Source organism: Anopheles gambiae, chromosome 2 (genome assembly GCF_943734735.2).
Source record: "Anopheles gambiae chromosome 2, idAnoGambNW_F1_1, whole genome shotgun sequence".
NCBI lineage: Eukaryota > Metazoa > Arthropoda > Insecta > Diptera > Culicidae > Anopheles > Anopheles gambiae.
The window spans coordinates 112534470-112556240 of record NC_064601.1 but is presented as its reverse complement, the minus strand read 5'-3'; the positions used below and the strand labels follow the sequence as shown (position 1 = coordinate 112556240).

General features: G+C 48.0%; 2 protein-coding genes across 8 annotated transcripts in view; one reads left to right on the top strand and one right to left on the bottom strand.

Moving 5' to 3' along the window:
* Positions 1–3906, bottom strand: part of LOC1269945 (sestrin homolog) — a 32083-nt gene extending 28177 nt beyond the window's left edge. The window contains exon 1 of one of the 6 annotated variants that reach the window (XM_061642286.1): positions 3729–3906. The gene's annotated coding sequence lies outside the window, so the exon portion shown is untranslated. Of the gene's footprint in view, positions 1–41; positions 246–3156 lie in introns of those variants that run through there. The other 5 variants (XM_308599.5, XM_061642283.1, XM_061642284.1 and 2 more) reach the window with 5 other exon arrangements.
* The window catches only part of LOC1269946 (lethal(2)neighbour of tid protein 2), a 59968-nt gene that overhangs the window by 32481 nt on the left and 5716 nt on the right, over positions 1–21771 (top strand). The window contains exons 1-2 of one of the 2 annotated variants that reach the window (XM_565033.4): positions 20079–20099; positions 20255–20325. The exons of the other annotated variant lie outside the window; for it this stretch is intronic. The gene's annotated coding sequence lies outside the window, so the exon portion shown is untranslated. Of the gene's footprint in view, positions 1–20078; positions 20100–20254; positions 20326–21771 lie in introns of those variants that run through there. 2 annotated transcript variants of the gene reach the window in all.

The window sequence follows — 21771 nt, the reverse complement described above, 5'->3', positions numbered from 1 at the left end:
TAAGCAACGGGGGAAAACAAAACTAGGCTAAACAAACACACAATGATGGACGGAATCGATCGGCGGTCCCTCCAAGAGTAGTATTGACAGATAAAGCTGCCACACAAATGCACAACTACAGCAGCACACAATGCCGGCAATTGTTTTCACAGCTTCCATTGGCGGCGCCCTGAGCGCTGTTTTTTTTTGTCCCTCTCAAACGCAGTGATCGACTGTGATTTGCCCCCCCCCCCGGAGCGGTCTACTACTCGATTAATCCTGTCAAATCTCGCTGACGCTTCATCGAGCAAACGCTGGCCACCACTCACACACGCGCACGGGCTCTATCTAACGAGATTCGTCTAATGGAGAAAAAAACACCGTGAGTGCGTGATCTCTCTTCGGACCCACAGTCGTGGAGAGGGACCCTGAACGCGGCTCTTTAAACCGAACATGTTTTTTTTAGTGACCGCTTCGTCACACTGTGTTTGTTGGACAAAATACGCTATATTTAGCAAAAAGAGGTGTGCGTGTTTTGTGCGGTTGAGCAGCGTTGTGCTGTAGTAGTTTGAGTGGTTTGCCGATAATAGTTGCGCGTTAAAGGGAACGCTTCTCGTTGCTCGTGTGTGTGTGCGGAAGGACGCCACACCGGTTTGTGGGCAATAGATAAACGATGGTCCTCTCTCTACCACTGTGCACTAAACAGAAGCATCCAGTGGCAGCACACAGAGACAAAATGGACGCACAACGCCGTCACCAGAGAGATGCGTTTTGTTGTTGAGCTGGTTTTGTTGTCGTCGTCGTCGTCGTCGTTGCCGTTTTCGAAGGCAAACCGCCGACAACGACCGAACTGTCTACCAAACCAAGGTGGACGAGTGCGGGGAGAGGGGGGGGGGGGGGCATTTCTCACTCGCCAACCACTCCCCTCGCGTGCAGATCTTTCCATGGGGCGCAAGATGCGTACACAAACCACCGCGACCCGTCGTACCCGCCGCAACATCTCACATCGAAGCCGGTTGTTGTTTACCCGATCTTGGCGTTATGCCGCCCGTGTCCCCCTTCCTGTTGTGTCTTTTCCCTCAATCTCTTTTTTCTTTCTCTCTCTCTCTCTCTCTCTCTCTCTCTCTCTCTCTCTCTTTCTCACACGCTGGCGTCTTCCTTCTCATGCCAATTATTGTTCGCTGTCTCTCGCGCAGCGAGACACAACTCGAGCATATATTAGCATCATCCTCTCGCCTGTCGGCTGCTGCGTGCCCGGTGTGAGATTTGCTCCAAATGCATCTTTTCTCCCCGTGCCTGCCTGCCTGCTTGTGCCTGGCCGTTCGCGCTTATCATTTGCTCGAGGGGAGGGGGAGAGCAAAGCCGATAAGTGTTCCGAGTGCCGGCCGCTGGTGTGTGTGTGCGCGTTGTGAGGTTAAGTTATTGATATCGATCAACAAGTTGGTGTGTGGAGCAGCCCGCAGACGACACACTGTCCGTAGCCAGGTTGGTGTTCTATTTCGATAGCAGTATGATTGTTATGTTTTGCCTTCAAAGAACAACTCTTTTGTAACCAAAAGAGTGAGCATAGAACTCGAAGAGAGTGGCATAAATACACACACAAGAACCGGCTGAAAAGCTGTATGTGTGTGTGTGTGCGTGTGTCTCACCCAAGAGGGATTAGAAACGATTTGTTTTTGGTTTAAAATTAGATTTCTTTTCATTTTCCCTTTTCAACCATGCAGCTCCCCTTTGCTGGGCGGAAGGGGTGGGGCAAGAAAGAGGAAGGATTATTTTACACGGTGTGCCAACCGTTCTCGGCCCAAGCCCACACTGGCTAATCGTCGACGCTACGGCAATAATAATCGACAGGAAGAAAGCGGCGGTCCGATGGCCGCGAACAGTCCCAAAATCACCATAAAACCCAGCAGAAATCTATGCCATCGGTTAGGGTTTCCTTCGAGTTTTTTTTGTATCTCACTTCCATAAAATGTTCGATCAGCGACAAACCGGTTTACCATACATACACACACACACACAAGCATATATGTATGCCAGAAGGTAGCCGAAGAAGGAGTCGGATGTTGCCAAAAAAAAACGTTAAAAAACATGAAGCAACAATAATAATGGCGACATCATCTCTCCTTCCTCCCCTTGCTCGGGTCGGGTCAGCTGGGAAAGACGATACCCTTTTTGGGGCAGATAAAACGGGGGATGGGTGGGTGGTGTCGAACAGCAGGCGGCTGAGCATAATATCGTCGTAATAATTGGATTCCTATGCAACGGTATATCCACCTCCCCCTGCCTCTTGGGGCGCGTGGGGTGAACCACTTCCTGTGCATTCCGGTCGTGATCCGCTCTGGGAGTTGTTTTTGTCCCCTAACCGACCAAACAGACGCAAATCACACACTAGAGCAATAGAAAGCATTATTGTGTGTGTGTGTGTTTGGGAATGTCATCCGATACACCGGGTGCCCAACAACAGCTGCATTGCTGGTGCAGTTGCATTTTTGGGCTTTCTTTTAAATTAAATTTTCACACAACCCTCACGAAGGCGTTAGGGCGCAAAACACACACACAAATTTCACTTTCATTTTCGACGTTTGTGACAGCTCGATGGCCATCTTCGTCCCTGGCCTAACGTCCATTTGCTCTCCCACCCTCCCCCATTAGCTTGTGAGGTCCAACGTTGGCACCGAGCGAGGAAATGGAGCTATTTTTCTTCTTTTTTTTGTTGAATGCCGCACAACCGCAACTGCAACTGCACACCCGGCAACACGGAGAACAACAGTCCCACGCGTGCACGTGTCTAACAACACCGGTAGCAGGAGCGACAAAGTGCCAAAGTGAGAAGGGAGTAAATAAGGAAGCAAAAAGTAAACCCGCGCGTGCACACACGCACGCATCACACACACACATTCTTTCGCCATTGAAAATCGTTCATTTTGTTGCAACGCAGCAACAACACGGCCACTTTTCATCATCTCATTGTGTTTTCGAGTGGGTGAGTGGGTGGTGTTTGTCCGTACGCGCCGGTCTCTGGTGTGCTTTTTTCACTCAAACCTCTTAATCGCCTGTTTTTTTTTGTTGGTTGCACAAAGTATATTGATAAAAAATAAAACAGCAAGGTGCATTAGTAACACGCATCAGTGCACGCACTACAAACACACACAGACACACGAGCACACAGTAACGCACGGTGAAAATCGGAAAACTGCAGCACCGCAACTGCACTTGCACTAGCGACGATGGTGGGGTGTTAGTGCAAGCGTACCGAAAGAAGAACGGGCAAGGAATGCATTCGTGTTGGGAGCAGGCAGCAAAAGCACTCTAAGCGAGATGTTAAGTACGTCCACTAAGATACTAGCACGTTCATTTTGTTCACTTTTGTCCTCACTAGGTCCCTTTTTACAGAAGCACTCACTCTAATGCACATGCACTCACTACTGCCCGTGTTACTAAGTGACCCTAATCGCAACACAGGACCCAGGGAACTTCCGTTTAAAAACAAATCCTTACATACATCACGTCCACGAGCGCCCGCTGCTTTTGAACTAAAACCGTTTTTCCTGTTTATTTTTTCCGTTTTAGCCAACACTCTCGCGCGACAAACCAACTCGCAGGCAGTGCTTTTGTGCCTCCCGTTTACTTTGGTCTTCGTACCCTCGAAGCGATTCTTTCGGTCTACGGCCACAAGCACACAACACACCCCGGTGTACGTGCGGTGCGGTGCAGGTTTCTCGAGCTCTTCTCGATCCCAAACTACTCACAACGACGGCATTTGTTGAACTGAGCTGCGAGAGCGACCGCAGCGCCGAGCTGGTCTTACTGTCTGTATCGCACACACGAACACACAGACCGGCGGTCCGCGGTCCCGTTTACACTTACATAGATTTACAGAAACCGGTGGTCCGCGCGGTCCGTAACAAAGGCTCGTAAACACCGCACCACCACAGCAAACGCGAACGCGACGAGAGCGAACCACGAACCGAACCGAAACGAACGCGCGTGTGTACGAAGCGAACGAACACATGCGTGCACTCAGCGTGGTGCTCTCCCCACACACTAGTGCGTTACGGGCCCCGGTACAGGATCTAATATGGGAAGGGAGGGGGGCGGGGAGGGCCTCTCATAGAAGCTGATACTAAACAGGGCCTTAACACAGTAGCAGCTACAGCAGCATCACCGTGTGCAGCAGCAAGTTTTTCTCTTTCTCTCTCTAGCGCGCACCCGTCGTAGTTTTGATGCGTCTTCCCTACTATCACACAACAAAGAAAATCCTAATTCATTTCAAAGATGAAGAAGAGGCAGCGAGTTTGTCGGATGTGCGGGGAGGTACGCGTGAGGAGGTCACATTCGTTGCATGGATGTTGGTGAGTTTGTTGGTTGACGCGGCTACAGGTTGACGACGGTTTTTGTGAGCGGTCACACACAAAAATATGAACCACAACAAAAAACACGCCAAGAGAGGTGCCTGTCGGACGAGATTTTTAAGCCGTAAACAACAGCGCCAAACCCCCCTAAGAGGGGCTGGCGGCGTTCGTTCGTTCGTTCTGGCACATCGCGATCGAGATTTGGCCGCACGGGACCGCGGGGGAATGCGAGAACGTTCCTGTAAGAGCCGATCGACAAACAGACTGTTGTGTTGTAGATTACACAGGTGCGAGAGGGAAGAGCGAGGGTTAGCATCGTTTAATTCATTAAGATTACTTTCAAAGTAAGATTTCTAATCGGTTTGTTTACCGCTACAGTAGACACCCTGTCCAGGGCGGTGGGATTGGAGGTGTGTGAGTGTGTGTTTGATATGAATATTACAACGATGGGGCTCGGGTAACGGAAACTGACCCTGTTTTGTTGATGCACGGCTCTGCACGGACGGGATCGAATAAATCCCTATGTTTATGGGTTGGTTTATGGGGCGCGCGGTGGTAAGGGCTTGTAGTGATAACGATGTGTGGTGTAAGCCCAGACGAGGAAAACGACCAAGAAAAAAGGGAGTTGTTGTCTTTGCGACAGTGTATGGTGGGGACCATTGGTTTGTTTTGATGCAGGATGCAGGCCGAAATGATTTATAATGGTAAAATAATTGTAGTATACCGCGTCTTGCGTTCAGCTCTTAGCTGCACTGTATCCTGGCATTGGCCCACTTGATGACTTGTTAGTACAACGAAGCAGGATGTAGTTAGTCCTTGTTACGGGGGGACTGTTCACATGAGGCTTGGTTCCATGACGGGCATGCTCATATATCGGAAGAAGCGTTTGTTTTCCATTTTTCGCTTTCGCAAATGAGATATTGCCTTTGGCTTTTAACTATTCTGAACAAAATATTTAATGCCAAAAATACTCTTCAATAAGGATGAACAGGGATTGGCATATCATCTGCTATAGTTGCCATACTTTCTGGACTCTGTGTGACTTTGAGTGGTACATTCAAGTCTAGTTTGGGAGTTAACAGATCATGACATAACGTCATAAGGTGTACAATAAGTATGCTAAATGTATGAGAACCACTGAGACTGTATGTCTTCATTGGCTCAATCGACTCGCAGTAAACAAATTAGTCACTGATAGCCACAACTATCAATCGGGAGGGTAAACAGGTCAAGATTAATTATTGTTGTTTTTGGACAAGTTTGTTTTTAAATAATACTTCTAATCTTTTTACGTATATTTTGAGCGAAGGCAATTCATAGTAATTTTATGATGTGTTTTTAATTCCAATTATTATTGTTTCCTCTACTTTTTGATTACTCTTGTGACACCTTTTTCCTACAAACAACACAAAGAACTGATAGTTTCGTATCACTTTTCCTACAGCTCCAGCGCCACTGGCCGTGCGAATCGTAACGGCCCCCAAAACTTCTAATTCACCCATGAACGCTGCTCTAAGCCGGGCCTCCTCTCGCCGGTGCCTTTTCATTTTCACTCTCACTCTCACTCGCATGAGACGGCGTTTTACGGCCGTTCGTGCGTTCGTTCGTTCTGCTGCTCGAACTAACACCGACTATAGTTACTAACACAAACACAAAGAGCGAAAGAGGGAAAAAGTGCGTAAAAGTGCTTTTGGGCACGCACTTTCTATCGTGTTCCTCCCCATGCTCGTAACGTCCTCATGGGGGAGCCAACGCTAGAGAAAGGATTTGAGTGAGCAAACGTGCCTCCGTTTGTTGAAGAAAGGAAACCCTCCCCCCTTTGCCCATACCTCGGCGCTCCAATCCCCAATGCAACCTTCAAGGAAGCATGGATAGAAAAGGGCTTTACGCGGGTATTATCGTGCGTTCGTTTGTTTTTTTTTTGCTTTGATGAGTGGTAAGCAGTTGGGAGAATCATTGTCGTAGTCCTCGGGGCGTTTGAATCGAGGCGTGCGAATTTGGAAGATTGTCGGTTAGCTTAGGTTTTTGGTTTAGTATGCCAAACACATGCAGTGGGAAAGAGAGAGAGCAGCAAGGGGAGGTATGAGGTAACATGACCCTGAGCGAATTACCCAGTCCCGATCCAGCTCGCCTTCGAATGACCTCGGATAAGAGTGAAAATGAGCGAACTGTGGGCTCAAATTGATGGATCAAATTGCGTGTGCAAAGTTTCAGTTGGTGTGGGAAAGGAAGAGGGAGACAGAGAGAGACAGAGAGAGGGTATGAAGGAAGGAAGGAAGAATAAATTTGGAGATTGTTTAAATTTTTATTTCCTTTGCTTCAGTTCCCCAAGGCTCCCACAAAGGCAAGGCATGCGAGAAGTTGTAATGAGCTCCGGCCGGAAGCTCTGGCCACCTTCTTCCACTTCTTCTGCACATCTTTGGTATGGGGGGGTGGGTTCATCCTTGCAGTAAAGGTAGGTTGTGGTTCGGATCTACACTCTCACGCACACACACACACAAACCCACTCACACATATGTGGCGCATTATTACGCATCACTTTAGTAGGGGTGATCAGCAAACGGCCTAACCTTACCCAACCTCATTTTGGTTATTTCGGGACGGGAACACAATGTTGCGGGGTCCGCGTTATGCGTTTGTTTTTGTGCGTCTTACATAAGTGTGTAGAAGGGAAGAAAAAAAATCAATAAATATTTAACTATTATTCCTCCCTCTCTCTCATTCTCTCTCTGTTCGAAAGTAGAAGAAAGAATGTTGGTATTACTACCACACAATTCTGAGTTGCGTGACCTGCCCGGGTGGGAGTCATTTGGGGGGAGGTTGGGGTTCGTTGCTGCAATCCATGCGTGCGTAGAATGACGTTTTTCGCTTTGCGAACGACACACCGACACGTTATTCCCTTCGCTGAGGGTTCAGTGAGGAGTTTTTTTTTTGTTTTTCGGGAAGTCAACTGGCACGAATTAGGTTTGCGTTTTGGTTCTGCATGCGTAAGCTAGATTTCATACGCAAATAATGCCCAATTTTACTACGCAGCAGTCGCGTTTTTTTGTGTGTGTGTGAATCAACCGTAGTAAAATGTGCGTGTGAAAGGCCGTTGCCGCCAAAAAGGAGCGAAAATAGAATGGAATCGTGTTAGAGAACAAGATGGGGAAATTATGGAATTGATGGGACGCTATTCCCTTCCACCATTTCAAGCGATATGATTGACATTTATGCTAGTTTTCCCCCCTTCTTGAATGAATTGATGGAAGAAGTGTAATGCAGCGCAATAGCGACGGGTTTGGGTCGTAATTTTGATTCGCCTCATGTAGAATGACATCCTCATCATGTTGCTGTGGAAAGAGGGAACACAAACCAAATTTCCACTCCATGCCAAAATCGTTACAATGTAACGGAACCGCTTCAAGGACGCACACAGTTCTAGCCCTGGGAAGCTGATGGGACACAAATTGGTGGGGACACAGAGAAGCACAGAGAATCATATCCCTTTTTTTTTAGGCTGGTACGCATGCACGACCAAGAACAAAGAAGAAACACAGCCCAGCCCGGGACCTTGCAGAGGAGACGTCGGATTCCCGAATCATCATCATCATCAACTGGTTGCCCTTTAAACGCAGAAGGACAAACGGTACAAAGGGAACCCGAAATGATCCGGGAACCGGGCCCGTTAGATGGAGCGAGATAGTGAGCCCCGCCAGGATGACTACAGTGTGTTTGGGATACTCTGAGTGCACAATTTCTGGACTTTCTTCTCTCCAGAACTCACGCACTGTCGCCAGGGGTTGGTGCGTATGCGTTGGGATTACATAAAAACCCCGCTTCTGGTGTATCCCCGAACGAGTCCCGGCGAACCCCCGAATGTCTGGAATGCGTGCGGGGAATTGCGTATTTGCAATGTATTTGGATGTGTGGTGGTGAGGATTAGGGAATACTGTGTGAGTGAAAGCCAGGAGTGCGTGAGATCCTCCTTTTCCAGCCACGGGAATGCGTAAACATCGAACCAACACCCCAGTAACTATCCTTCGGGAACCCGTTGTTTTTTTGTGTGCGTTGTAGGTCTTTTGGCCTGGAAATGGAAATTCGGTTTTGACTTCTTCCCATAATCGATCGACTATCGGAGTGGAGAGAGTGGGGTTTGATTTCACATTCAAGTTGTTTTTTTAGTGTGTGTTGCTGCTACCCTCCCTTGTAGGTAATAATGTTGAGGTTCGTTTTTAATCGTCCCCAAAAGCCTTAAATGTCAAACGCACATTGTTGTCGCTTGGGGTGCGCTTGGTAAATGATAATTACATCGGACTTTCGGGCTGGGTTCGGCCGCAGTTTGTTGAAACTCAGGGAAGTGGGGGAGAAGAGAGTCGGGCGTGGTGGTGGGGTCTGTTGTAGTTACGCATCACGCAGCGCAGGAGGGGAGGGAGAGGGGGGTTGAAAATCATCGATTTCTTTGGTTTGAGGTGAGGTTGCGGTTCGCTGAGCAGCGCACCAGCACCGCGAGCCGTTGCCGAGAATTGATGGGTTGACGCAGTCTTTGTGTTGTGTGTGCGATTGTGCCGGGTTTGGCCTTGAGTTTGGGGTGAAAGAGAATAATTGGGTGCGGTGGTGTAGGTAGTGCAAATGTGACCAATTTCTAGCTCGTATGCATTACAAAGCAAACGGAATCAACTTCTATTTCACATCTCTATACTTCCCACTCACCATTCCATCCGACCCGAAAGCGCATTATCAGTCAATTATCTGCAGTGGCGAAAATTCGGCCCACACTTTTCGGCTTGATTTGGCTTGGGTGCGAAATTCGCGTGCCTCGTCGAAGAACTCGAAAACCGCAACTCGACGGGGCCAGCTAGCTAGCCAGTGTGCGGGACTGGGCTCTGAACCTCCGACCAATCCGATAAGGTTCATAAGTCCAACACAAACAGCCAGAGCAGCGCAGCGCGCGCGGTGGCCTAAGCGTTGTTTTGCTGCGCAGTTAGAAATCGTCGCCCAGTGTTTGGCCTATTTTTGATGCATCTGCTTTGGTCGTCTGGTTCGGTTTGATATGGCCTGCCTGTGGACTGCTGTTGTTGTTTCCTGTGTCACTGTTGCGACATTCGCGATTGTGCTTTATGATGGTGCAAGAGCATTGAGAGACAACAGTACAAGCATTATCCCAACAGTCCCTACACAGTGCTGGTAGGTTGAAGAAATGGGAAGTTGGTTAAAGTCAATGGGATATCGGTTGGATGGAACTGGCTATATTGGACGTTATTTTGGACAGTAATACAATATCAGACCATTATGTTCAGAAGTTATTGGTCGTTTCAAGATCACTAAGTCCCCAACTAATGTTCAATACTCCAAGACATTGAAGACTATTCTAGCACAGCTATAGGTCAGAGTGAATCTGAAGTGAATGCTTTCGAATCCATATCCAAGTGAATGGGCTATCGGTGAGATGGAATGAGCTAGATTAGATGTGATTATAGACAATTAGGCTCACAACACTATTGGACATTTTGGTTCATGAGGTGCATGTTTCAAGATGACTAATTCCTGAACTTGATGTCATACCCTCCAAGAAATTCAATGCTATTCTAGCTCAGCTATAGATCAGAGCGAATCTGAAATGAAAGACTTCGGATCCAATTATACTAGGAGTAGATACTTCAGGTGCTCTCCAATACAGGACAGTAGGTTGGTAGTATGACAGTATAAAATTTTGTTGTCTATTGACTTGGAGCAATCAGAGATCGAAAGTGGTCTTATAGGTGAATTCTCTTTTCGAGGAGATTTCCTGAACTATGTCGATACGTTTAGGTCATACATATGACAGGTTCTAACGCTAACTGACAATCATCTCAAATCTCTGATCTCATCTCATTGATGGACTTTGTCCAAAATGAAGTGTTCGTTATCGCTCTCAACATTATCCAACAAGAAAAAAAAGCAAATTAAACAAATCTCTGCCTACGGTTAAGCTTAAGCTGATAAGCTAGAGAAAACTGAGGCCCTCACAGAGATACTTCCCGCCCAAAAAAAAAGACCCAATCAAAACAGTCCTACACTCATCCACTGAGTGCGTGTTTTTGCGAAAGGCTGGCCGTGTACTTTTCGGTCTGGGTGTGTGAAGTTGGCGCACTGGAAGGAACCACTCAGTCTAGCGTTCAGTAAATAAATATTATATCGCGCGCTTATCGTACAGCGAAGGCACCTCCATATTTGTTTTGCAGCTTATTTGTTTGCCCGGCGCAACCAGCCTTAGCTCTAGCATTCCACGTGCGTATGTGTGTGTGCACCGCTATCGCGCTTTTTTGTCATTTGAGCAATGCTGTTCGTCTTTTTTGTTGTGTTGTTGGTTCTATTCACTAAACCCCTCTGCTTCTTCTTCTTCTTCAACTAAAGACCACTAAGCAGCACTGCTGCTCTGTTGTGTGTCGTCGGCGGTGTTATCAGGTATATTGCCATGGGGACAACAACGAGTATAGTGTTTATTTTCTGTATCTTTTTTTCTATTTTTTGGTTTATTTATAGCTTGCACACCAATTACTGGAGTTAGTGAAACGCACACCTCTTCCTCTCTCTTACTCTCTCTCTTCTCCCTAAATTGCACACTATCGTGTCTCTCTCTCTTTCTCTCACTGCGTGCATTGCCTGGTGGAGAACAACGAGTCTGTGTGTGTCGTCTCCGCCGCCATGCCCAAGGGGAGAGCTCTTGTGGATTGGCCGAAAAACGGTCGGACACGCCGCTGGTGTAGTAGGGTTCAGTAAGCCTGTGCGGCCAAATATTTGTCTTATCAACGGCAAGCCGGTCGCAAATTATCAGCTGTTGTCAAGGCTACGGAGGGGGTCGTAGACACCATCGGGTGACTTCCTTGCATAGATCATGTTTGATGTGGTTGTTCACTTAATTGTGCAAAAATTTGCATACCAAATATGGATATGGAAGGAGTTTTTGCTAAGTTGTTTACACTTTTTTTTGAGTAACTAACGAGCTTCATAGTGCATAGTGTTTATTTTTATTTGACCTGAGAGGTCAGGCAATGAATTATTATCAATTTCTGGACCCATAATAACGTCCATTTCGGCATCATTAATCGGCAGTATCTACTCACGCGATAACCACATGTGCGTATGATCCCCTGGCGCTGGCGCGCGCGTACCAACAACCCTTGTGTGTGCTTTGTTAAATTGTTATTTATCTTCTTTTCTCTCTGGTTTTGGGGGACAGCCGCCGCCATTATGCGCACGGGAACAGCGCGTGCACGTTCGCGCATACATGCAAACACAGCGCGAACAGCAGCGGGGGAAAGCGGGGCACGTTCGCGCACACAGGTCAACCACATCTTGCGTCTGTGCGCGCGCGCACACGCTCCTACTAATACACACATAGAGAGAGACAGCGTTTAAACCCAGCTTCATCATGGCGCGGGGCGACAGTATTATCAACGCCACCCCATCCAATGTGTGTGGCCAATGCTCCCGTTCGCGGGTTGGCCAGCAAAGTTGTTGTTATGTTTTCAATTGCTACTGCACGATGAACCGAATGAGTGTGTGTGTGTATGTATGGTCTTCTAGCGTCTTCTTTTCTGCATCCTAGCATCTGCAACTGCTCGGTGAACAAACAAACGAAACCAAAAACAAACAAACAAAAAAGAGAATAATACACCATCTCACTGATAAAACGGTCACACATTTCTTTGTGTATTTAAAGACAATAAATGGCATCAGAAGAGGGAGGCGGGAGGATAATGGAGGGGTTCGCACACACACACACACACACACACACACGCTTGTAGCATGTTCCACACGTTTGTGTGCTCATTTTCCCGGCTGCGCTAGGTTGTTTTCCGCTGCTTGGGTTTGCGTTTTTTTGCGTGCGCAAAGTCACCCCCGTGGTGGTGCGCCCACTGTGTCACGCGCTTTCGCCGTGCGCTCGTGCGCTTGGTTGTGTTGGTGAGCGCGCACAGCTCGTCGCGCACCATGTATGGGCCGCGGCCACATTAAGCGCGACGGTCATCGGCCGTGTGCTGCACAGGGCGGGAGGGTAGCTGACAGGTGCACACACACACCACCACTCTGCCCCTTCCTTAAAACACCAACCCCTCATCAGCTCATCTTTGTTATCAGCGCAGAATAAAGAGAATATTCCCGATTTTTATCACAACATGTGGGCCTTATGGGGCAGTCGTTGACAATGTTGTTTAAATGTGAGGAAATGTTTAAATACATTAACCCGGCACTTGTTGCAAGAGAAACGCTAAACGTGATTAAATGCGTACTGACAGAGCATTCCAAGAAGCGAAGGGATTATACGGTCCCTACACTTCGCACTGGTGTGCCTGATTTATAATTATTTTGACATCACACCATCACCATCGTCTTAATATCAAACCGTCACGGGAGGACGGTAGCAGGTTCGTTGTCCAAAAGACATCAACATCAACAGGAGGAGAGCAGAACTTGGCACTTGTAATGGGTCCCTCCCCAAAAAAAAACTGGACCGCCTTGAAGGGGCTTGGCGGCCTTTTAATGGTTGATCGTATGATAATAATAACTTTGATATTGGGAGCTGCAAATTGCACACCCGTTGCGAAGCCGTTTGTTTACCTTTTAGCACAATAATTAAAACTGAAGTGCATTGGAGAAGTAAACAGAACAGTCCCCCCTCTCCTCGTTGTTGGGGGGACAGTGCGCGAATATGAAGCAGGTTTTGTTTATTAATTTAAAAAGTGCCTCTTCTGCGGAGATCTGCTAATCGAATTCGATTCTCATACACAACACGAGAGTAATGGGTCTCTTTGCATTGTGCCGAAGCGGAGGGACACAGCACGTGGATGTGTTGGATTAATTTAGTTCAATTTGCTAACGGTAACGCGCCCCTCCAATGGTTTCACGGTGGTGATGGTGCTGCTGCTGCTGCTCGAAACTTGAGCTATAAATTATATCAATTGCTGACTGGTGTGGCCATCTAATACCAAAAAAAAAAACAACTACAACGAAGAAGCCTAAGTGCAGTGTCAGTAAAACTTAAACCACGCACGCAAGTGTGTGCGTATGCAGCAGTACGTAGTAATATAGGCTTGAAGGCTGCGCTCTTGCGTCCCACCTCAAAACCTACTGCGACGTGTGGCTGGTGGCTTTATTTCAATTTTTATTATCACTGCCCAACGCCTGCGTCTGAGCGTGCGGCAAGACCCGATGTGCATCTCAGGTGGGTGCGCCAAATCCTATTGATTGCTTTGCGACAACATATGTGTGTGCGTGGCCTCATTTCGTTTGGAGCTCATTTGCGCAGAAACGCATTTTACCCGCAAAACCGCCAACTCGGGGACGCCAGGCCGCCGCCCCATCTGTTAAGACAAAAGCAAAACGAAAACAAGCAAACGGCGACGGTCAAAGTCTCTTGCCGCGTCGCACGTCTTTTGTCTAGCCCGAGCGGAATGAAATCATCCCCGTCGATGGCGCGACAACAAAGTTAACAAAGGTGCATCGGACTGCGCTTGTGCGGTGTACCATTGCCCCTATGCCTCTGGACACACACAGGAGGAAGCCACAGGAGGAAGCTTTCTTATCGTCTAGCAGGAAGAATGCAAGATAGAGGAAGGGAAGTTATAATCTTCCTGACAAACAATCGATCAACAGAACACGAGCGGACGCACCATAATCACAGCCAGAGCTACCGTTCCAACGAGTGTATCATCTGGCATAGTTCTAAACATCCTTGAGCGATATTATGAGGTGGCAGGGCAGCAGTATCTCTCTTGCCACTGGCAAACAAAACCGTTCATTATGCAACCGATAGAACGTTGTTGAACGAAGTTCAAGAAGGTCTAGTACTACCACCCAGTGCATTAGAATCAAGCTCTCCAGGCTTCAAAGGTTTTGTTCGTCTTATACATTTATACAATCTCAACCCGAGACCACGTCGAATGCCCCAATGTCTCTCCGATGACGATGACACGGCACCCAAGCGATAACGCAAACACCCGAGCCCCTGTCCCGAGGTGCATCGGCACCAGTAGGCAAAACAAAAACATCAACGCATCCACCAAAGAAATCCGTACCCAGGGGACTACTGCTGGCTGGCTGCAACGCAAACAACGAGGACCACCATCGACAACAACCAAGTACCTCGTTTCGCAGCTGGTGTGAGCCGTGAGTAATGATACGGCTAATAGCAAACACTATAAATATAATTCCCCACCACCAATACCGCACGCCCGTTAGCTGTGCTTTGGTGTGCAAAAATGTCTCCCCAAGTGAGGCGGAACGGAGATGACGGAGAGCAGCGCGCAAGAGACATTGCTTTGGAAAGAGTTCTGTTTCCGGCAGCTCGTAAACACACTTACACGTATGGCTGCGGGAGATATGCGGGATTTATCGGGAGTGTTACAAAGTAGTTTGAAGTTGACACGAGTCCAATACATCCGTCGTCTCTGATGGTGCTCTAAGAGACATCCTTATTGCATCAGTCACTTCGGATCAGAGTCGTGAGATCACCGAGTGAATGAATGAACCTCTGCTGGGAGATGTTTATAGTAGAGCATCTATTTCGGAAAGATCACGCTTGGGAGTCATGTATTTTTTGCTTGTGGTTTTTTTTTTGGCGATCCTTATTTTACCTTTGAAGCTGATGCAATGAAGCGGAACCGTGTCGTGAGATCGTAGGAAGTTAGACGTCCAATTTAAATCCGACTCATAGTGACATCCGATGTGTATTTGGATAGGATATCTGCGGTGTTCGGGATGTTGGATGTCCGGGTACAGGTGCACTTCACTGCGCCATTCACCACCAATGTCCCGTGGTGGTGGAGATCGTGTGACAAACGTGCGCCCACCGCACTGTTTTGCAATTACGTCGTTTACGATAAGCACTTTGTTTACGAACTTCCTAACCGCACACACACAGTAGTTTGATCGTGTTACGCTGTGGTACGGCGGGGAGGATTGATGACTTCAAAGGAATGGCAACAACAAATCCCATCACCTCCAGAGTGTTTATGTCGCCCTTCGGGGCCGTTACAAATATCTCAATTTCATAGCTGTGATGTGGCACAACAGTTTATGAGAGATTGTTTCGTACATCAAACTCCTCGTCCTCTAGCGGGAGTAGGGAGTTTGATGTGGCGAAGGAAAACATGTTAATTATCGATCAAAGCAAGAACCCTCTGTTCCGTTGGTGCGAGCGAGTTGCTATAAAACCCTATAGTGTACTACGCAGCTGTGGTGTTCTACCGCTATATGCAAATAAGGCTTAACCTAGGTCCCCCCGCAACACGGCCATTCACCAACTCTGACTAATCAGTTTCCTATTGTCGAACGGTCCTGCCCCGTGGTCACTATGTTAGTAGACGATCGAACCGCGCATAATAGCGCCACCACCACCAGGTAAGGAAGGTCTTCGACCATTCGAGGGGTTCACGATCGGTTCACGATCGCGCTCTGATCCCCCAAAACCAACCAAACGGTTGACGACTTTCTACCCTTGACCGGAGAGCTCCACGCCGTTGACCGGATCGAGAGGGGGGAGTTTGGAGACAACTAGATGATGATTAATGTCTTATTAACAGCACCAGCTGCCCGAGCAAGCGTGCCGGGGTGTACTAGGGTGGCCCTTTTTACCAGTTCCTCCACTCTACTACTAGAGCGGGACGATTGTCAATGTAATGCTAATTTATGGCCTACCGGAGAGCTCCCACGTGGGGAGACTTAGAGCCGGAAATTTGACACCGCGGTGCGTTAGAGCTCAATGGCCCGTTTTTTTTTTTCAGCACTGCCCTTGGACTTGATTTGACAGGCAAGGGACAGAGAGCAGTCAATAGGGTTGTACTGCTTGAAATTTCGATTCGAACCGCGAAGGAGCGACTTAGTAATTGCGATGGAAAAGGGCTAACGTGTGCAGCTTGGCAGCACGATCAGGTCGGCTGTCAGCGAGTTTCGTACGCGGCACACAAGAACACCTTAATTTCATGCTCCCGAGGGGCCGAAGGGCCCGTTTTTTTTGTTGTGGAGGTGTTCTCGGTTTCGAAATCACCATTTGGGGAACGAATGCGCGAGCTTAATTCGTGTGCTTCGTTGATGCCAATAAATCATCCAATCAAAAACTGTACACCGTACGGCCATTTACTTTGTTGATCTCTCAGGCAACGCAAGAGAACTTCCACTTCTTAGTTGCTGTGAAACGTGAGTCGAATGAATCACATTTGCAGTAGAAAAGATGCTATGCTTGCCAGCATAAGAGCAGCTTATGCGCTGCTAAACCTCGAGACTGCACGCCTCGCCTACCCAAGAAAGCGCAAGAAGTCGGAACTCTGGTTAGAAAAAAAGACAAAAATATATATGGCTTACGAATTGGACGCGCAACAAAAAGCACACACACACGCTATTGCACATAAAACAAAGCATAAAACATCAACGAAGCGATCAACAACATCCAAACACACACACACAGTTGGTGGCAAATTCGGAGAAGACCTTGAGTTTGTTTGTCGTGTTTTAAAGTAAATTTAAAGGGCCACTCGTACGGATCGCACACATCCCATTGGATCACGTCCACGCGGGGCTGTAGAGGAGGGAGGATCATGATCATGGGGTGCCGCAACATTGTAGCGCGATCGGAGGCGACGTAGCGACGCGCTATGCGCAGAAATCCGTGGGCCGAAGTCAAAAAAGGGTAGAACTCGTTCGAAAAAAAAAGGAAATAAATGCTAAAACTTGAAGGGTGCTAGGGTCGTGGGTAACAAAACGAAATACAACAAACGAAAAAAGACATCCCAATACAATACTGTAAACAGCTTGAACGTAGGACGATCTTTTGCAGCACATGCCGCGCGCATCGTAAGAGAGCACATTTCGGCACAGAATGATCCAATCCGCGCAAACACATTTGTTGTTTGTTTTGTTTGTACGCTTTCGCTGATGTGTCCCGGATCGGAGTGGAGCTCCCCCCCCCCCGCTCTAGTTCACAGCATACGCCCTTCGGCATAATATGCCAAGGAAATTCGGGGTGTTTTGCAATCGAAATACGCGAACGATACGAACGAAGGTTTATATGCGCAACGCAAGGCAAAAAAGAGGAAGGCAAGAATGTCTGATTCCAAAAATTATTATAATCGTTTTTGCTTGATCTCTATCCACTACGCGCACACACACACTCACGCACTCTCTCTTTCGTTCTCGTTTGACATTGAGATGCACTCGGCAGGGTTATTCGTTTTTTTTCTTTCTTTCGGGGGGCATGATCCCTCTCACAATTCTACCCTACCCTTTCAAGCCATACGCGCCGAAGTTGACTATTTTTAAAGTCCCAAGTTTGATTTATAGGCCGTTAAAAAAGAACGCAACTCGCAAATGTAAGGATTGTAGAGGAGAGCGCTTGCAAGGGATGGTTTTATGTTGTTTTGGATGATGATGGGAGTAGCAGGGGAGGGCGAGGTTTATTTATTATTTTTTATACCGAACGCTCGAGCCTCAAGCAGGCGGCCACCACACCACCGCTTATCGTATTTGGAAGATCGTATCGATCGCAAACGCAACACACATTGGGGTGCTAGAATGGGTTGATGGGTTTTTGGTTGGTACGGGGCTGTTGTTGTTGTTTGGAACATTTATGGAGGGCTTTATTTTAGTGGCAATTTGCCGATTGTCGACTGGCTGATTATACAAAATCCCAACCGGAAAGTGTATGTGTAATTTACGATTTGTTGCGGATAATTAAAGTGGATCATTCGAGCGGTAGATCTAACAAACATAAGGGATCTTTGTTTGGGGATGTTCAATAAGATCAACATAGGCATTAGAAGTAATATTATTAGGAGTAAGATTAGAGCACGTCGATGTGACATGGCCCGGTCAACAATCATTCTCCAGGATGCTCGGTCTCTGGCTGCAGCCATGTAGACACCCGATATCTGACAGCTCCGACAGATTGCTATCGAACACCTTCTGGGTGGGGCATGAGTCCGGCATCCTCATAACATGCCTCAGCTATCGTCACCGTCAGAATGCTCGGTTCGCAGTACAACTCTGCAAGCTCGTAGCTCATCCTTCTCCTCCACACTCCATGGTCCAACACACCGCGAAAGATGGTCCGGAGAATGCGTCGCTCAAACACGCCCAGAGCGTTTGCATCCTCCGCTCGGATGGTGCAGGACTCGTGTCCGCAGAGGACCACCGGGCGAATAAATGTGCGATATATCTCACATTTCTTGCGGGATCAAAGTCTTCCGGATCTCAGCAGTCAGTGAAGCCCATAATATGCCTGATTCCCCTGCACAATGCGTCTCCGGATTTCGATGCTGACGTCGTTGGCCGAAATAACGACCGTTCCGAGATAGCAGAACTCTCCTTTACTACCTCGAGATAGTCGCCATCAACTAATACACTGCTTCCCAGATGGTCTGAGTCTCCGGCAAGCAGGTACTTCGTCTTTATTGCATTGATTCTCAGTCCAATTCTTGCCTCTTCGCGTTTGAGTCGAGTGTTTCTTCGCCGTTGTCCTGCCGATGATGCCGATGTCATCCGCGAAGCCAAGAAATTGAAGAGACCGGTAGAGGATCATGCCTCGGATGTCGTTTTCTAGCCCCGCGCTTCGAATGACATCCTCCAGGGCGATGTTGAAGATAAGACGGGACCGTCACCTTGCCTCAGACTCCTGTGAGATTCGAACAAATCTGATGTCAAGTTTAATACTCTCACCTTGCACTGCACCCCATTCAGTGTGGCTTCTAACAGCCGGATCAACCTCCCAGGGATGTGGTACTGCTGCATGATGTTCCATAGCTCATTCCGGTCTATGGTGTCGTAGGCCACTCTAAACCCATATCGGTCTTGAAATTATTCTAGAATCCATAACAGTCCTGGAACTTATGTTGGACCTTACTTTACCATCTCTGTAACTGATGCCGAACTGGTCCTAGAACATATCCTGGTTTATAATGATCCTTCAAACGATCTTGAACGTATATCGGTCCTAGAACATAATCTGAACCCATACCAAGCATGGAATTGTTGTCTAACTCATAGCTATTTTAGAACCGATAGTGAATATTTTCACTTTTCAAAAACTGTACCTGTCTCAGTTTAGGAACGAATCTCGAACATATACGTGTCTAGGATAGGTCCCGTCTTCGTCATGTGTTCAAGTCTATAATAAAACCTCCCCGCGTAGCAAAGACTGACTATCCATCGGCGTGGTACTGAAGAAGTTTCGTAAACCAATATTGATCGGCATGTCCACGTAAGACGCGGATGTTTCACCAAATAGAAGAACCTATATAGTAACTATTACGATTCAGCTCCGATAAACAGTTGTTTCAACGTATAAATGTTACCTCCCAAGCTGTCAGGAAGAAACAAACTCATTATGGATCAAACTATCTCTCAAAGAGTCCACATGATATGTAGTAGTAGTATCTTCCCTAAAGACACAATACAAGACCTTGAGGTATTTCCATGTGTCAAACAGTATGCACACATCCCGGCTTGGGAGACATGAGTTTGTTGCCATGTCGCTCCACTAATCCGCATTGGCAAAGTTGCAATGCATAGAAAAGCGCGGCGCAAAGTAGCAAATGTACTCATCGCGACACAAACACGGGGGGTGACAAGAATGTTGTTTACGGGGCGACACACGTTGAGACAAACAACCCCCCTTGCACTCCCCACACACATTCATAAAGCTGTCCTCTCAAGAATTATACGCCTACTTTTCCTTTTATAGAGCTACCTGTGGCTGAGTACGTAGAGTGATCTCAGGTGCGCCACCTATCGCATCTTATCAGATGCAACAACCCGGTTCGTCCTTTCGCCTACTCTTTCTCTCTCTCTCGCTACCCCATTAAAAGCCCCTCTATACTGTACTGTGAAACTAAAAACAAGTTATGTGTTATTTTTACGATTACAACTGCTCTCTCTCTCTCTCGCGCGCGCACTCTCTTCTCTTTCCCCAGGTGTAGTTACGGTACTGCCATCTTCCGGGTTTTCGGCTGCGGCGATTACCGTGCCAATCGGACATCATCAGGTGACTAATCCGCTGTTTTTTTTTTGCTGCAACCATCGGTGCGCAAATTAGCGCGCGTACATACATCATACTGCGAGGGAGGGGGGGTTGAGATTACTAAACTATGCGCAAACACTCACTCTTCACACACACCACATGGTTGGTGTTGGTGGTGGCCACATTCTTGCCGTGGCTCTCAGCGCAGGTGCATCAACCAACTGAAAGAGGGTGAACCTGCTGCGGTTAGAGCCACGGTAGCAGCAGTAGCAGCAGCATCGCGTGATGCAAGTTCCTAGATTCCTAGATGCCATCCCCTCATCTTGCCTGATCGAGGTGGTGGAAAAGGTGGAGCGGAACGGGCATGACTTAAGGGAAAGTCATGCGCATCGGTTACTAAAAATAGGTGTGAAACGATCATCATCGCACGCAGAAGATGCAATTGCAGCTTCTTCCTACTCTTCCTCTCATCACTTCTTCCGCCACCGGCACACTCGCGTGCCCCAAAGTGTGTGTATGTGTGGGCTCGCCCGCCGTAATGTCTCCCAAAATTGTATCGCATTCGATGCATCCGGTACGCAAGGGAGCGGAGTGTGCAGATCCTGCAGAACGGTCGGTACCATTTGCCAAAATACCAAACCCTCTGCCGCGCTCCCCCTTTAAGTGTGTTCCCTTCGTGCGTAGATGGGTGCAGAGTTTTACGTGCTTAAATTACATACTCCTCGGCCTCAGTGATTCAGCGAACTCATTGGAGGAGCTTGTTAAAAAAGGGGAACGGGAGCAGAGGAAGGTGCTCGGAATTGACATGAGTTACGCTAATCCGTTTCGACGCAAACTCGGGCAAAAGAGTGTGACGCGAGAGACTGGTTGACGGCATGAAGTGTGGTGTATTGCCTGCCGTTTGGTGGTGTGCCTTGTGAGCGCTGTACGGAATGTGTCAGAGAATGTGACCCGATCCTCCTCATCATGATGAGGAAACTTGCTTTGCATAACCACCACCACCGCCCGCCCAGGCCGCTGCCTCAGTGCTCTCGAGCTCAGCTGGTCTGTGCGAATCCCTTTCGGAAGGTCTATTCTGATTACCGTTTGCATCCATCACGTAGGCCATTGGCACACACAGCCGGTGTGTAGCGCTAATTTGTAACAGCACTTGCCGGTTGGATGGGTTTTAGAAGCACGAATTCGGGCAGGCCAAATAGAGAACCTACACATCACCATTGCCCTCTCACGCACCATCCAAATCACATGCCGTACGTTGTACACGATCGCGTGATCGAAGGATACAGACCGGCAAGTGGATTCTTTGAGAGGGGGGGTTTAAAAACCCCGGAAGGGTGTATCGAACCCCCCTTCCCCGTGGGTATCTCGGTACGGGCTAACAAGCGATCACGATCGGAAGCAAACAGGTACGGTGGCGTCCTTTGGCGGAATTCTGAACGTCCAGGCGTTACGTACGTCCCCGTGCAAGGT